At 41.0% G+C, this 17,765-nt stretch overlaps 1 protein-coding gene and 1 long non-coding RNA gene across 25 annotated transcripts in view; one reads left to right on the forward strand and one right to left on the reverse strand.

Annotated features, from left to right (window-relative positions):
* BRSK2 (BR serine/threonine kinase 2) overlaps window positions 1-17,765 on the forward strand; it is a 536,847-nt gene that overhangs the window by 326,749 nt on the left and 192,333 nt on the right. The gene's annotated exons all lie outside the window — the stretch shown is intronic.
* Window positions 1-17,765, reverse strand: part of LOC144586050 (uncharacterized) — a 41,440-nt gene that overhangs the window by 12,490 nt on the left and 11,185 nt on the right. Inside the window, exon 1 of the long non-coding RNA XR_013540758.1 lies at window positions 1-17,765. This exon is cut by the window's right edge and continues 11,185 nt beyond it. This is a non-coding gene — a long non-coding RNA (uncharacterized LOC144586050).

The following is a 17,765-nucleotide window of genomic DNA, read 5'->3' on the forward strand; positions in this document are numbered from 1 at the left end:
CTCTGTATAAAATGGTACATTTTGTCCTGTTGTTGCCCTGTTAGGGTTTATGATGCGTAAGGGGAGCAACAAATGATAGCTGCCACCTCTAGTAGTGCGAACCATCAGATGGCTAGTCTTCTGACATTCAAGATCTCCTCCTTTGTACCAGTCCTTCATGGCTTCCTTGTTCGTTGGTCACGGCACTCTCACCTAAAGGGAATGAAAGGCAACACTGATTGGAGCCTGCAGACAGTAACAGCAGGACAAGAGCTAAGCACTTGTATGTGACCCACCTCTGATTTAGCATCAAGTGTATGCTTTCAAGAGAAAAGGAGCGATCATTCTCAGAGTGCTTACCTCCTTTCCCTTATCCTTCTCATTAATTTTAATCTTCCCCTAGCTTTCCTGTTGAAAATTAATTCTTAATTACAACTGTTGCTATGTTAAAATGTTTCAGATTCCTACAATAATGTATCCTCCCAACAGAGCTGGAAATAAATTCCTGCTAAACAAAGAACTTTAAACCTAGTGGCTCGCAATTTACCATATCTCTTCTCTGTTTCTATTTGTATTTGCCACTTAAAGTGATTTTTTTTCTTCACCTCATATGTATTTAATCTGATTTTGTTGGACATGCAGAATGTTGATCGCTTAGCTACTGCATTTCATTTTTTAAAAAAAGACAGGCTGTGTTGACATTTTATTGAATCTTTAAACAGGTATGTATAACATACTCCCTCCGTTCCCTCAGCAGTGAGAAGGCTGGAGGCAATTCTGTGGGGTTCAGTTCCCTTTTGAAATTTCTTTCTCTTCCTCTTCTGTTATACTATTCTAAGTTAAGAGGGCTAGACTTTGGATAATGAGGACATTAGAGTCTCCATCCAGCTGCTCCTTTCATGACATTAACTAACTGGATGTCCTAAACTACACTGTTCTGCACAAGGTTATTATGCAGACTGAGTGGAGTAGCTCATATATCTACATTCCACCCTGTGCTTAAAGAAGGAACACTAGATACAAATGCTGATAATAATATATAGCACTTTTGCAATTTGTTTCTTCCTAATAATTATTTTAGAATATTCAAGCAAAATACGTAAGAACTACGTTAAGTTCTAAAAACAGTCACCACAACCATTAATCCTTTTATCGGATTCCCAGACAAATACTCCAGATCCTGTTCTGGTCCCCATGGCAGTTTAATTCATATTGAGTGCTTTTGCTCTCACTCTAGGGCAAGCAGAACCTCATGTTAGAGGCAAATGTATGTAATTAAGCCCCAATTTTTTAAAGAAAAAAATAGTCATGGGAAGCTGGGATTTTTGTGGAAGTGTGGTGGGAAAAGAGGATGGTCAATATTATCTCATCTACAGTACCTATTTCTCAGCTCATATGCCTTTTCTTGGTTTTTTCTTTCTTTGTTTGTTTGTTTGGGTTTTTTTTAACTTACTTACAGGGCTCCATATGCTCGCACTTGCAAAGATATTCCATATTACAATGCCAGATGCAGGCAAAGTTATCTGGACCCTGCAGAAAGAGCAGTACTAGATTTTGCAATTCCTCTTTATTTATTGTCAGTGTTCAGAGAGCCTGAAGGTACCAATTGCTGCAGACACAGGAAAAGCAAAATCTTCTCCCAAGAAGTTTGGAAGTCTTTAGGCATATGGCCATTGGTCTTGGTTCATAAAACTAGCAGAATTTGTTGTGGTGAACCAATCTGAAATAAAAAAATGCAATTAGATTGTTTACTTTGTGCCCTTGTCAATTCAGTATGTTTTCCTTAGGAACCAGAGGATGCGAATAAGGGCCAGCATCACTTATATATCAGTAGGCAGCATCATTGAAGCCTGTGCCATCATAACAGATCACTAGAAATTAAACTGACATAGTGAGAATCCTTAACAGGTATCAGTAAAGTTAGTTTCCTGCTGTCCTTCAGAGAAAGCCCTGCAGCCAGAGGGAAATTAATGGGGCAGAATGGTGTAGTAAGCACATGATATTCTGCAGCTCAGATTAAGGACAGGAATATTCAGCCATGTGAATATTACAGTATACAGACTGGTTGTGATATAGGTATGTTGACCTAAGGGCTGGTTGCTTAACGTATACTCACAAATTGTGCACTGGAATGTCCATGTTTGCCACCAGGCTTTCTTTTCTTGAGAGACGAACATGTTTCAGACATTCACCTTTCCAATCCTCAGGCCCACTGAAGAATTTTTTAAAATTCCCCTTAATTATCATCTAATGCTTTAAGTTCAATCAGGGGTGCAAAAGTGCCCACAGTTGGGGCAGCCTCCGGAAGTAGGTACTTGAGACAGTGGCTAAAGGCAAAATTCTAATTTCCATATTGGAGGTGGGGGTGGAGGCCAGAAAACCAGGGAACTGAGGGTGGGAAATGCCCACAATTTTTAAGAAGCACAAACTTGATTGCGAAGAAAGCTGAACACTGACAAAAAACCCAATATCAGCCTTTTATTTACTGCTCTGCCAGGGACTTCTGTTAACTCAAACCATGTCCCACCTCCTGCTTCAGTTCTACACTTTTGGAATGGTATCTTATGATCATTCCTAGCACAAAAGTGAGTGGTTTTAATGCAACACTGATTAAAGGGTCAGCATACTAATCCTGTTGACTTGCTGACTGAATCACAAGGTTCTGATTTTTACAGCAGTGACTTTGTGCCTGTAGCTGCGTCTTTCTCCCTCTTGACCTTGCAGCCCAAACTGTTCAGCTTTCTGACATAAGACATATAAGCTGAAACTTTTAAAATTTTAACTGATCTCCTGAAATGTTCTGAAAGGGCAGAATGTTGATATTAATACAAGGCAGTCTGTATATCAAAGAAACAGAAACAATTTCAGTGGGGTCCTGACAGTTGTTTCTGTGGTGACTGTGGGTGTAATTCCCAGTCTGAGGTGCTTCAGGGGCCTTCATTGGCTTCGTTTGATATGCTTTGGCTGGCATCGCATTGCCAGGATTGCATTATTTATTTATTTATTTTATTTTACTTTTGGCCTCTATCAGCACCGTTGTAATTTGCATCCACTGCTGTGCTAGGCCATAAATCAGTGCAAATGGCTACTTGCTCTAACTTATTGTGTGAATTCTGAATGTACTACCGGAGGCTGTTCCTCTCTTTCCCCAGCTTTGTAGTCATGCAGCATAATAAATGCACTCTCTCCTTTCCCATCCAGAAGGTTTTCTTTGCTGATTTTCTTCCCCATTTCAGTGATTTACTAGCTGGCTTTAGAGCTCTCAGTGAAACAGCATCTCCTGCCTGATTGGCTGGTAATGATGTCATCTACAATCCCCTAATATCATGTTTTTGCCATTATAATAATTTGTCTTGTTTGATAATGATGTGACGAGGATTTAGTCTTGGGCTTTATGTCACAACCTAATATGCTCTGTATCCACTGAAGCAGAAATGACAGCTGGACAGGGTCCTTCAGCTCATCCCTTCGGTTTCAGGCAGAATCTTTGTGCCTGTGAACATGAAAATTGCCTTGCTGAAAAAGATGGGAAGTCCACGTAGACCAGCATTCACTATTAGTCAGCCAGATGTTCCTGAGAAAATCACAAACAAGAAATGAAGGAAAGAACCTCCTTCTGTTACTTTCCTAGCATGAGGTATGCAGAAGGTATACTGCTCCTGAAAAAGGAGATTTAATAATTGCAAACACACAGCAAAGGTGTTAACTATTAATTTGTTCAAGAGCATGCCACCTAAATTAATTACATTCTAATGTAAATAAAATAAAAGGCTAGAAGGAGAGCAGCGAAGGAAGGAAATTTACTCGTATAGGATTAATGCTTTAACCTAGAACAAAGGCTGCCCACCATAGACCTGCCTTCGGATATGACTTTTGATCCCTCACAAATTTGGGGGCTCTCTTGTTGTTCAGTATTGTATCTCACTTACCTCTGTTTCTTAAGGTGCAACAGACCATTAAAAATAGATATGAGTCAGCCAGGGCTGTGGAAGAATTACCACTGGTGTTTGTTGTCATTTTGAAAGAACACAGAATGGGAGAGAATGCAGAGTGTGACAGGCAATAAATGTGCAGCAGATTGAAAGATAAGGGAAAAACCAGAAGTTAGGGAAAAGGGAAGGATGACAAACACGGCTTGCAGTTGCAAAGAAAGAGACAAATGCTGGTCCTAGGAGGTAACTTGACCGTGACTTTATTTACAGGCACAGGCATGGCTGAATTGATGAATAACTAAAAGAAAACAGAGATATGCCCTGGAGGCCATTCTTCCTATAGCTATATATCCAAAGAACTGGCTTCACATGTTGGCTTCTTGAATGGTCAGCTCCAGAGACCTCTGTGCTTGGAAGATACCTGTGTTAATTTGTTGCAGCAAGAACAACAAGGAGCTTTTTGTCACAGAAGTCATAGAACTGTAGAGCTGGAAGGAACTTAAATAATAATGATCATATGTGTTGTCAAGTAAATTCTGACATCGAGACCGTTTTCAGGGTTTTCCAGTAGTGGCTTGCTCTCCGGCTTTCCTCAGAGGGGTGGACTTGACAGACATCTGTAAAGCAGCCACGTGGGCCACGCCATCCACATTGGCAGCTCACTATCGCTCGGACATCTGAGCTAAAGCTAAGACTGCTGTCAGCCATGCTGTCCTGGCATGTGTTCTTTCGTGATGTCCCGCCACCTGATAGGTAAGCTTGTTAATCACTCATTAGTATGCATTCACAGAGACCACGAAGAAGAAGAAGAGGTTACTTACCTGTAACTCTGGTTCTTCAAGTGGTCATCTGTGAATTCACACTTCGCACCCTTCCTCCCTGCTAGCTGTCACGTGTGCCTTGTGTGCGGACAGTTCTACAGAACTGAGATACTGTACTCGATGCTGGGGCAGAGTTATAGGCAGCATGGCGGAGGTTCCAGCACCATGTGCCTGAGCTCTAGAAGGTTCCTAGATCACTCTGTGCAGGCACAAGTTAACCCATTAGTGTGAATTCACAGATGACCACTCGAAAAACCAGAGTTACAGGTAAGTAGCCTCTTTTTACCAGGCAGGTTCCCCTGGGGAAAGTAACAGCAAACCTGTACTATTTTGGTGGTGATGGTTTCTGATATCTTTCTCTCCTGGTAACATTTCAGTTGTGGGCAACCAACACCGAAACTGCAGGTCTGTATTTGATGGTTACTGTACAGCGAGTGCATTTACTGCTAATGATATTGCAATGAGTAACATAATTGTATGGCTGTCATGGATACCTATTATATAGCATCTGTGATAGAGATACATGATTGCTGATAGCTCTTCTCTCCTTCATTCTTTTAGAAGTAGGCAAATGTATAAATACTGAGAATGCCAAATAACCCATTACCTAATGTGTAAAGAAAAGAATGGACACAGAATTAAAGAATAACAAATGAACTTATGGAAAAGAATCCTTGATTTTAATAATCAAACCAGGATCCAGCCCTAGGTTTGCCCAAGAACAGCAAACTGTATGTTTTAGATTAAATGTAAAGCACTGGTGCTGCCTACAAATTGTAGCTCACCAGTATCAAAGAGCAAAAGAAGTCTTTCTGTGCTTCTAGGTCATATGTCTGATCATTGGAGTTGGAAGCAGCGACGAGGCAGCTATTCTCTAAACTCATTTGCACAATCTCTCCTCCCGGCATTAGGGTTCAGCATAATATTCTCAAGACTTCTGCATCTCTCAGCTACTCTGTTTCACTGTAGGGCTCATAATCTTCTTAGCTGACTAGGATTTTTTTTTTTTTTTATGAAAGAGTCCTAGAGGAAAAAGACAGTGAGAAGAGATAATTGGTTTCCCAGTTCTCCTCTACTTAAAATTTGCTAACCTGCAGAATGAACAGAATGTCTTTCAGTCTTCTGCCCAGACAGATAAAAGTTTTAACATCCAGTCTTAAAATCCAGCGTTATAAAGAGCATAAAAACCACAACTGCTTATTCTGAGGAACTTATTTGAGCTTTGGATTTGTTTACCAGTCTTACTGGTGTAACAACCAGGAAACATGCCCCTGATAATCAGGAAGTCTCTGCTTGCCTTTGATTGGATAATAGATTGCAATCAGATGCTAGTGAAGTTTAGTTAGGAACTAAACACTAAGTAGATGCTGAGGAGATGGAAGAGGAAGTTTCAGGTGGGTGGTCTTTTCCCCGTCTCTAGTAGTATTTTGCAGATGATTAGTGCAATTTCCATGTATAAACACTCAGATCTGCCACCATCACAGTAGTGGCAGTTTTGGCTATAATTGTTTAGATGAGGTTAGAAAAGCCCTACTCATATGGAACAGATTTGAAAAACTCATCCTCAGGTTTCATAATAGAGTTGAAGAAAAGTTTAATAAATGAGTAAACAGGAACAACAAAAAAAGGTAAATTCTCTTTACAGTTTGTGCTTTATGCGCTTTGGGTATGGTCCAAAACAAATCATTCAAACTTTAAATTTTGATTTAATTGTTTTGATTGCATACCAGCCACCATTTGATATACAGGTATTGCTGTTCTAGCTGTTATCATAAAGGGGAAAATATTAGGGTCAGACTAAGAAATGGCAACTTCTGACTCTTGTATCCTGACTTAGTCTATGAGGATTCCTGAATATAGTTTTGCTAATTTTGGCATATTGTTTTAAGTGTGTGTGGTGATGCTCCCACCACCACCAATCACTCTCATGTATAAAGTGCATAGCTGTTCCGTCTATTGCCGTCTCCCTCTGTGTGTAAGAGCTGAGGCAAGAGCCTCCTGGCGCAATGATTAAACTGCTGTACTGCAGCCAAAACTGTGCTCACGACCCGGGGTTCAATCCCAGGTAGCCGGCTCAAGGTTGACTCAGCCTTCTATCCTTCCGAGGTCGGTAAAATGAGTACCCAGCTCGCTGGGGGGTGGGGGTGGCAATGTGTAGCCTGCATAATTAACTTGTAAACCGCCCAGAGAGTGCTTGAAGCACTATGGGGAGGTATATAAGCAGCACACTTTGCTTTGCTTTTGCTTTTGACAGTAGAAACCTTTTACAACAGTAAGGCATTGTTTCTTTTGCTCAGTTGCTCTCAGGAACTGCTGGACCTAACATCTAAGAGCAAAAACCCCCAACAATCTTGCCATGTACTTTTGGACTTCAAGTTCTGGACTTTTAAGTTCTTCACACTGGTACAATCCTGATGAAGTAGCATTTAATCCATGGAAGCTCATTTATTGTGTGATTATTTTTTTAGTGGTCTATAAAGGTATTGCCTATTTTTGCATTTGGATTTTATTTTTTTATGACCACATGGCTGCCCTTTACTTAAATTACTCTCATTTGGTATCAGTAAAGCGGTAAGCAAGGTGTACGGTGCTGCCTGTTCAAGCCCCTGGTGCATTCGTATAAATCATGCTCATTAAAATGATCATTTACAGGCATTGTCTGTCACTTAGCTCAGCTTCTTGCCTCCTGTGTGTTAATTCCTACACCAGCTCAGCCCTCATTGTGGCTGCCCCTTCTCACTTTGGCTCCTCTCTCCTGCAACCCTGCTTAGTTTGATAAAAGTCCTTGCTTGGGGGTTGCAATACTAAAAGGTCGAAGAAAAATCCTGCTCTGATCCTGGGGGTACTGTGTAGTATGGAAGCTTGGATTAGAGAGTCCTCAGCAGAGTTCGCAAGGGCAAAGCATTGAATGACATGAAGTATCTGGGACCTCACTCTGTCTGAACTCTACTGACTCACTGTGTGCCTTGAGCAAGCAAACGGCTTGACCCCTGTGCACCTTAGTCAGTGGAGCTGAAAAACTGGGTAAAAGGCAGAAACCTTGCTGAAAACTGATGCTGTCAGCTGAGCTCTCATTAGACTGTGGCAAAGCAAGGTGAATACATGACACTTGGGGCTTATATGCCACGAGAGAAATTTAGATTGGGTTTCCCTTGGGTCCAGTGCCTAGGAACACTAAGATATTGCTACTGCTACTCCGCAGAGAGCTCCAGGAATTTTTCTGCCATCATGCGACAGTTATATCTCTTGGGGAGACAAGGCTCTATCGGCTATGGAATTCTTGTATGTCACTGCAATGCAAAGCTTTGTTTTTGTCATGTTCTTTAAGGCTGATGCAGTGATTCTGAGGATTGTGCTAAGATCCACTCAGTCTGTCTGCCAAATGCATGTGGAGAGATAAATCAAGAGCTCTACGCTCTCCCTTTTGGAGCAGGTTGGTTGAGATCTCAATAGGGTTGCTTGAGGTTGGGTGGAGGAGAGATATGACATTAGGTGTGATCCTTGCATCCAAATGGCATACAGACCTCAAGCAACCCTGTTTAGTCTGATTCCTTCCTCTGGCAGTTTAGGCTGAAGGCAGTATCTTGATTTGCACTTCAGACAAGACAAAGATTTTAAAAAAATTGTAAGTGATGGAGCACATTGGTAATAGTCTAGCAGGGTAAAGAAAAATTTCACTTCCTCTGCCCCTCAACCGAGGAGCATGGGAAGTGTTCAATTTGACAATATCCAGAAGTGTCTCACTTATTAAGCCACTTTATGGTAGCAGAAATTAACAAGCAGAAAATACCTTGATAGCTTAAGGCTTGCTTCTTGATCCATTCCCAGTGATGGCACACACTGGAAATGAACCAAATTAGAGCAAACCTGTTGTTGTTGTTGTTCAGTACCATTAAGTCACAGTCAACCTATGCCGATCATTTGAAAGAGTGAGGACAAAATGTTCTGTCCCCAGCAGCCCTTCTCAGTGCTTGAGAACTCAGTCCGGTGGATTCCTTTATGAATAAATCCATCTTGTATTTGATCTTCCTCTTTTCCTGCTCCTTCCAACCTTTCCCAGAATTATTGTCTTTTCCAGAGATTCCTGTCTTCTCATAATGCACCCGAAGTAGGAGAGATTTAGTTTCATAATTTTTGCATTCAGAGATTGTTCAGGCTTGGTTTGATCTAGAACCTACAGTACTTGTTCATTTATCTGGCAGTCCAGGTTATCTGTAAAGCCCCATTCCAGCACTACATTTCAAATGAATCTGTCCACACAAAAAAGAGGTAGCCCCTGAAGGGGCTCATAAAGTTGCTATTAAAGGTTCTCTGGGAATGGATTGGTTCATGCTAGCAATTACATTGTTTGGTCACTGGAAAAAAAGAGTGAACCAACTAATCCCCACAGCACACCAAACAGGAGAACAAATGTCTGTCTGATCAAGCCCCAAGAATCAAAATAATATACAGAAAGCCAAACATGTGTTTCTTAATCCATGAAATAGATTAGATTAGGCTGAAATTTCGTACAGAGCTCTTTACATAGCTTCACCATTGCTGTCCAAGCTGGCATTTACCTCCCACCTGAGGGGTCTTTCCCATATAAATTTGCCAGAGAATCTCAGTTTTGACCTCTAGGATTACAGTGGGGTCTTGACTTGAGAACTTAATCCGTATTGGAAGCCGGTTCTCAAGTCAAAAAGTTCTCATTTCCCATAGGAATGCATTGAAAACCATTTGATCCGTATCTGCTCTTTTCCGTCCATAGAAACTAATGAGAAGCTGCTATTCCGCCTTCAACCACTAGAGGGGGATATTTTGTTTCTTTTTTTCTTAGGTCAAGAAAGGTTCAGGGAAGGCAGGGAAAATACAGTCCAGGCAGTACAGTACCAGGCAGTCTGAAGACTGTCTCCCAATTCACTCTCTAAACGCTGGGAGGAGTGAGGAAGCAGACAGGCACCCTTTTCACTGGCCAACAGTTAACTGAAAGTTCAAATTTTGCACTTTCCCTGCCTCCCACGTGGTTTTTTTCAGTTCTTAACTCAAATCTAAGTATGTAAGTCAAGTCAATATTTTCCTATGAGAGTGGTTCTTAAGTCAAAATGTTCTTAACTCGAGCCGTTCTTAAGTCAAGACCCCACTGTACTTATTATTTTGAAGCATGATGGTGTAACAGACTGGTAACTAGGACCATTGGATCCCTGTTGGGAATTGGAATTGGCACACTAGTCCTACTAGCTTTGCTTGGGCTACACTGGCAAGAGCAATAACTTGCAGCTCTACAACTTAAGATTGGCATCATGTTCTTGGTAAGTGAGGGGAGAGATGCTCATCTCTGTATTGGCTATCTAGGAAATTCTTACTTATTCCTTACCTTCAGTTATGAACAATGCGCATTTACACTGGCAATGCAATTATTAAAATCAGAGAATGGGAAGTCTATTACAAATTACCCAAAGGTGGTAGAAGTAACCTTACACTGTAACACCATACAAAGGTCTGGAGGACTTGTTCCAAAGGTAACTGCAACCCCCTGAGTTCCATGATCATTAGGAATTATTTGTTCCATCCCACTTTGCTAAAGTGACTTTTCCATTGCCTCTTAGGAGCTGGTGCTTTCATATAGTGACTCATGCAATCAATACATAAGATAAAAAGAGAGTACACAGGTGCTTACATGAGACATGAATGGCATAGACATATTTGTTGTTACAAACAATCAAATCACTTCCAACTTATCGCAATCCTAATGGGGTTTTCAAGGTGTATGAGATGTTGAAAGAGTTGCTTGCCGTTGCCACCCTCCAATGAGTTTCCATGGCCAACTGGAGATTTGAACCCTGGTCTCTTGAGTCTGTCTCACACTCTTTCCATCACAAGTACCAGATATTAATTTGAGAATTTGTTTGTATCATGAGAAGGCCCATTTCTTCCTCATCCTTCAGCAGCAGGTAAAAGATTTTTTCTTCTCCATTATAGTCTGTAGTGGTACTTTGCAGTCAGATGTTTGGTAGTAGATTAATCTTCCAAAAGTTGGTAGTCCTTTAACGGGTGTTGAATTATGAAAACAAGCAAAAAATGTTGGTTGTCACCTTATTGTAACTAAAGGTAGAGTGTTCTCTACCTTCAATAATGGGACAGCCCCATATATCATAGGCCTATCCTGTGTCCTTGTGTTAACATTAGGAATGCCATTTTCCTTAATATCAATGATATATAGATTATGAAGATGATTCACGATATTGAAAATACAATGGGCATAAGTCCGCCATCATTTCCATTTTTTTAAAAAAATGTTTATGCGTTCTTATATAAAATAAAGATTCACAGAATGTCCTCTTTTCAGCAAAAATAAATATAGCATTTACAACTAGATAGTTCTCATTTTACTTGAAACAGTGCCAAATGGGACATTTGCTAAAAATATAGAACTCAGAATAGTGTAATCAACGAGTGGGAAGGTCTACAGAAAGCAAAACCATTTCTGAGTGATTACTAGAATTATTTCTGATGGCTAAGTAGAGGGTATGTCTTCTAGTGGATATACAGTTATGGCCAAAAATATTGACACCTTTGCAATTCTGGTAGAAAATGCAACCCTTCTCTCAGAAAATTGTTGCAGTTGCAAATCTTTTTGGTTATTCACATGTTCATTTCTTTGGTTTGTGTTGGAACAACACAAAAAAAAAACAGAGAAGAAAAGTAAAATCTGATACAATCCCACACAGAAAGCCAAAAATGCACTGCCCATAATTATTGGCACCCTGTCTAAATTGTAAGAAATAATTGCTTTTCAAGCATGTGATGCTCCTTAAATTTGTATTTAGACATACCTGTTGCAAGTAAGAGGCGTGGGCAATATAGTAATCACAACTGCAATCAGTTAAGATGGAGAAAAGTTAACTCAACTTTTGTGTTGCGTGTGACACTGAGCATGGAAAAAAGAATGAAGTGTAAAATGTTGTCTGTGAATTTGAGAGAAAGAATTGTGGGAAAACATTGACAATCTCAAGGCTACAAGTCCATCTCCAGAGATCTTAATGTTCCTGTGTCCGCTGTGCCCAATATCATCAAGAGGTTTGCAGCCCATGGCACTGTAGCTAACCTCTCCGGACATGGACAGAAGAGCAAAATTACAACGAAGGGTTGTTCGAATGGTGGATATAAAACCCAGATAAACTTCCCAACAAATTCAAGCTGATCTGCAGACACAGGGTACAACAGGGTCAGCACGCACTATCCGTCGCCATCTGAATGAAAAGGGACGCTATGGTAGGAGACCCAGGAGGACACTGCTGACACAAAGGCATAAAAAAGCAAGACTGAAGTATGCTAAACCGTATGTAACAAAACCACAATCATTCTGGGAGAATGTACTGTGAACAGATGAGACAAAAATAGAGCTTCTTGGTCAAGGACATCATGACACTCTTTACAGAAAAAGAAATGAGGCATTCCAAGAACACAGTTCCTACAGTCAAACATGGTGGAGGTTCAAAGATGTTTTGGAGTTGCTTTGCTGCTTCTGGCACTGGATGCCTTGACTGTGTGAATGGTATCATGAAATCTAATGATTACCAAAGAATTGTGGGGTGCAACATATTGGCCAGTGTCAGAAAGTGACATCTCCACCAGAGGACATGGGCCTTTCAGCAAGACAATGACTCGAAACACACTTCCAAAAGCACTCACAAATGGTTACAAACAAAGCGCTGGAGAGTTCTGAAATGGCCCGCAATGTGTCCAGATCTGAATCCCATAGAACAGCTTTGGAGATACTGTATCTCAAAACAGCAGTTGGGAGAAGGCCTCCTTCAAATCTGAAGGCCCTGGAACAGTTTGCAAAAGAAGAGTAGTCCAAAATTCCAGTAGGGAGGTGTAAGAACTCATTCATGGTTACAGGAAGCGATTGATTTCAGTTACTGTTTTCCAAAAGGTGATGCTACCAAATATTAAGTTAAGGGTGCCAATAATTTTGGCCAGTACATTTTTTGGGTTTCTACATGGGATTGTATTAGATTGGACTTTTCTTGTTTTGTTGTTGTTGTTTTTGGTTGTTCCAACGCAGACTAAAGAAATGAATATGTGACTACCAAAGCATTTGCAACTGCAACAATTTTCTGAGAGAAAGGTTACATTTTCTGACAGAAATGCAAGGATGCCAATATTTTTGGCCATTACTGTAGTTCATTCTTTATTCTTGGGACATTATCTGATTTGTTTATAGGATAATGGTGCATGTAGAAGTAGATATAACTGATGAAAGGTTTGTACAACCCAGCCACATGACCTGGTAATCAGACTTCAAAAAAACAAAAAAAGAAGAAGAAGAAGAAGAAAGAAAGAAAGAAAGAAAGAAAGAAAGATTAAAACCACAAAGTAATAAAATGGAAGTAGAGAATTTGTGCAGTCCTCTTCCAAATACTCCAGAGTCATACCAGAGGGTTTGTTTAAAGGTGGTGCTATGCACTCTACATAAAGCCATAAATCATCAGTCAAGGGCAGCAAGACAGAAATGCTGACTAGGAAACATGTGCACATCATGAGCAAGTCCTGTATCTGCCCTTTTTTTTTTTCCGGGTCTGCTACCTTACATATTATCCAGATTGCATCCATCTGCTATCTTTTTGGGGATGTACTGAATGTTTGAGCTCAGAGGCTGGTATTTTATCTCCTTGGTTAATCTATTCAGTAGGTTGGCAGAGTTCCAGTTTATCTAATTCTGGGCCAATACCTGTTTTGTCACTGCCTGAGGTATGCTGCCAACTTTGTTTGGGCTGGCTTCTTTTGTCTGCCTGTGCTCTAATATGGAGAAGCAAGTGTAGTGCTGAGGGTTGTGTGTGTATGCAGTGGACTACAAGCTGGCATTGCCTGAAGCCAGCTGCTGAAACCCACCCCCACAAAGAGCACAGGCTCTGCAAGTATTGGTTCAGAGTGCCCTTACGACGTTTCATGCTGAGGAAAAACTTCTGAGTGTTGGGGAAACCAGAGGCAACAGAGCTGAAGGCATTATTACTTCAATAAGACAGATGCTGCCAATTAAATATAGAAAGGTTGCTCATCTCAGGTTCGTGATAAGGGAGGGGAGGATAAGGAAGTTTTACTGTGGTCTCTTATCTGCCTTGCAGTCCTCTTGTTATGTTTGAAATAGAGAAATGGGTAAAGAGATCTGTAAAAATGCTTTGGTACTACAGCAGAAACAAAATATATCGGCTGAAAAAGTTATGGTATATAAGTGTATCACTGCCTATATATTCAAAATATGATAGATGCCTATTAAAACTCCACTGGAGTATCTGCATTGTAAGATACCACCCCAGCTCTATTCTGGAACAGGTACACAGGTTTTACTAGCATGTTTGTTGAAGTGAAGTGCATTGTGCAGCTGTGGTCTTTCTAGGGGGAAATCTGCAGGAAGGATACTTAAGTCTTCCTAGCCCAGCCATATCCCCTAGAACAGGAGTCCCCAACCTTGGGCCTCCAGATGTTGTTGGACCTCAACTTCCAGAAACCTTCACCACCACCTCTGCTGGCCAGAATTTCTGGGAGTTGAAGTCTAAGAACATCAGGAGGCCCAAGGTTGGGGACCACTGGTGCTTCATACATTTTACCCACAGTTGGGTGTTTCTTAGAAACAGAGTGTGAGAAATTTACGAAAACAATCATAAGTGAGAACCCAGTATTTCTGTTTTAATGGCCAAAATGATTTTGTGTAATCTTACACTGTGTAGAGGAAATGACATCGGCTGCAATGGTACAACCCAAGTAGGGAACTCATTGCATGCATTGAGAAATGCCAGTGGGGACTCTAGTTAGTAGCTGCTAATGGACTCATTTGGATTCCTGGTTGTCCTGCTGCAGTTGATACAATTTCCCTTGTGCTGTGCAAATTTACACAAGAGTATTATGGCCAGCATGTAGCACAGTAAAGAAAAGGAAAACACTGAAGGATGAGTTAGATCACTGCAGGTCATACAACAAGTGAAGGTGCCTTTTAATTTTAAATTTTAGGCTTCAGAGCATGTTTGCTATTTGTTCCAGAGCTTCCCTGCACTGAACAGTTTGGAATGTTAGGAACATTAATTTGCTAGTATTAAATGTTAGGAATTAGAAAATTAAGTAGTTGCTGCTAACATTTAAAATGATTCATTCACTGAATTGGTGTATTAACTCATTAGCTGAAACCTTATTGCTTATTGTAGTAAGATACAACTAGAGTTGTCTTCTGCAAGTTCATTTGAATCAAAAGAATTTACAGAGGAGTTGATTTACCAAATCACCATGGATTCAGTTGGCTTATTGTAGTGTGGGTTTTCCAGGGTTTCTTCATTATTGATTACTATTGTTATTAGGCCTTTCAAAAATGTTCTTGTTTCTTCAAAATAGCCTTCCCTAGCCACAATCTCTCAGCCTCCAAACCTCATCTCTTCCAGACTCTTAACATCCACTACTTGATTATCCTCATAAACTACCACTTGTTCTTTGACTTTCCTCTCTATAGTTTCATCATCCTCCATTTCTGTAAGCTTATCCAGTGTATTTCTCTCTTCCTGCAGTCCCCAGTGATGGTGTGATTGGCAAAGAATGACCTATTCTAATATATTAGTTTTCCTTTCTTTGATAACCCCCTTGAATGTGTGTCCCTGTTGCAGTTGGTGGGTGAACAGTCAATGATGGTTAAGTTCTTCTCAAAAAGCACGCTTTGCTTTTTGTGGTTTCTGTGAAATCACACATGTGGGTTTGTTCCATGCTTGTGTGAACATCCTCGGACTCTTCTAGAGCCTAGAAAAGTGTTACGGCATGTCTTCTTCAGTGTGCATGCTCTCCATCCTGAGGGCAGTCCTCAATTCTGTCAGTCCTCTGTTGACCTACAAATAATAGGAGTTGCATGACAGACTGAGAGGAGGATGGGCGGGTTATGTGAATTCACAGATGTTTAGTCAAGAACTTACAGTTACAGGTAAGCAGCCTGTCCTTCTTTGTGATCTCAGTGAAATCACACATATGGGTGACTGGAAAGCTCACTTACTGACTGGTGGAATGTCACACCAATACAAAACAGATCACTACTCTGCTGAATGCAGCATCAAGCTTATCCCAGACATATGGTCTATAATGTTTGAAGAATGTCAGAGGCTGAGACCAGGTTGTTGCCTTGCAATTCCTCTGAGAAATGCCATGGATGCACCATTGCTATAGTGAAGTGCCTTTTTAGGGAACTGGGCAGTGACTTTTTAGCTAGTTGGAAGGATACGGTGATTGTGCTAACTCTCCACTTAGAGAGTCTCAGTGTGATATGATGGCCCCTTTTCAGCCTTTGGTGTACAAAAGAAAGTCTATTAGAAATTTTTAGTCCTGGATGTGTAAAAAGCTAATGCTATGCGGACATCCAGAGTATGGAGTGACCTTTTCAAGTCTGAAGTAGGCAGTGGGGGAAACATAGGGTACAAAGGGCCGGTTTGGGTGAAATGCAGAAACTACTTTGGGTAAGAAAGATAAATAAGGGAATAATGTGAGTTTGTGGTTTCTTTGAAATCACACATATGGGTTTGTTCCATGCCTGTGTGAACATCCGTATGGTCCAGTGAAAGCTGGACCATAAAGAAGACTGACCACTGAAGAATTGATGCTTTTGAATTGTGGTGCTGGAGGAGGCTCTTGAGAGTCCCCTGGACTGCAAGGAGAACAAACCTATCCATTCTGAAGGAAGTCAACCGTGAGTGTTCACTGGATGGACAAATCCTGAAGGTGAGGCTCTGATACTTTGGACATCTCATGAGAAGAGAAGACTCCCTGGAAAAGACCCTGATGTTGGGAAAGTGTGAATCCAAGAGGAAAAGGGGACAACAGAGGGCAAGATGGATGGACAGTGTCACCAACATGAATCTGACACAACTCCGGGAGGCAGTGGAAGACAGGAGGGCCTGGCGTGCTCTGGTCCATGGGGTCACAAAGAGTTGGACACGACTTAATGACTAAACAACAACAATGTGAGTTTATTCTTGTGAAACTGTAGAAAGGGTGGATGGCACTGCAAGTCACCCAATTCACTAGCCCTGCATGCAGAGGTAATTGCAACAAAAAACAAAGTATTGTAAGAGAGCAATTGGAGGTAAGAGGTAACCATCGACTTGAATTGGGGGGTTTGTTAGCTGAGAAAGAATGAATGGAAGAGAACATTGCAATGTCATTGCTCTAATATCTGGGTAGATATTTTCCAGGTCTTGCAGGAACCTTTGGAAGTCTAAAGAAACGAGAAGCTGCAGAACTCAGGTTGATATGCTAATATTGCTGACAAATACACTCTTGCAGAAGACTAAGAAAGTCCTTTTTCTTTAAGGTACAATAAAAAGCAAAGGACCATATGTAGCTTAGGCAGAAGGTGAGCCCTCTGTAAAGATGTGGCAAAATCAATGAATTTCTTCCATTTATAATTATAATTACATCTGGTAGACAGCTTTATTGTTTCAGTCAGTACCCTATTTAACTTGAATAAATCAGTCCTCCAGACCATCATTCTGAGGCAAGGGAGATCTGTGTGACAAATCACACCACCATCCTTTGTGATCAGGTCTGAACTTAGTAGGAGGTGATGAACATCTGTTGCCATTCGTCTGTGGGTGAGAAACCAGCGTTGATATAGTCACCAAAGGGCTACCAGTATTACTTCAGTGTTTTCTTGATTTAATTTCACTACAACTCTGTCTAGAAGAGGTATGGGAGGGAGGAGAGGGAATTTCTTTCAGATCCACAACCAGCCGAAGAAAAGTACTCTTTTGCATTTTCTAATGTCCCAGGTTGCAAACAAATCAGTTTCCACAGGATCCCAGAAAATGCAACTGTTCCTGCATTCTTCTAGGGATAGTTTCTCCTTGTAGGCTAGAATCTGTCTGCAGAATAAGTCAGCTCCGTGGTTCTCCTCTCCTGCGATATGCATGGACGTCGAGTAAATGTGCTTCTCCAAACACCATTCCCATAACTGAACCATCAGGCACAAAAGGGACATTGGGTGTATTCCTCCCTGCTCGTATATAGTGGTTTTGTTGTCTGT

Source organism: Pogona vitticeps, chromosome 1 (assembly GCF_051106095.1).
Source record: "Pogona vitticeps strain Pit_001003342236 chromosome 1, PviZW2.1, whole genome shotgun sequence".
Classification (NCBI taxonomy): Eukaryota; Metazoa; Chordata; class Lepidosauria; order Squamata; family Agamidae; genus Pogona; species Pogona vitticeps.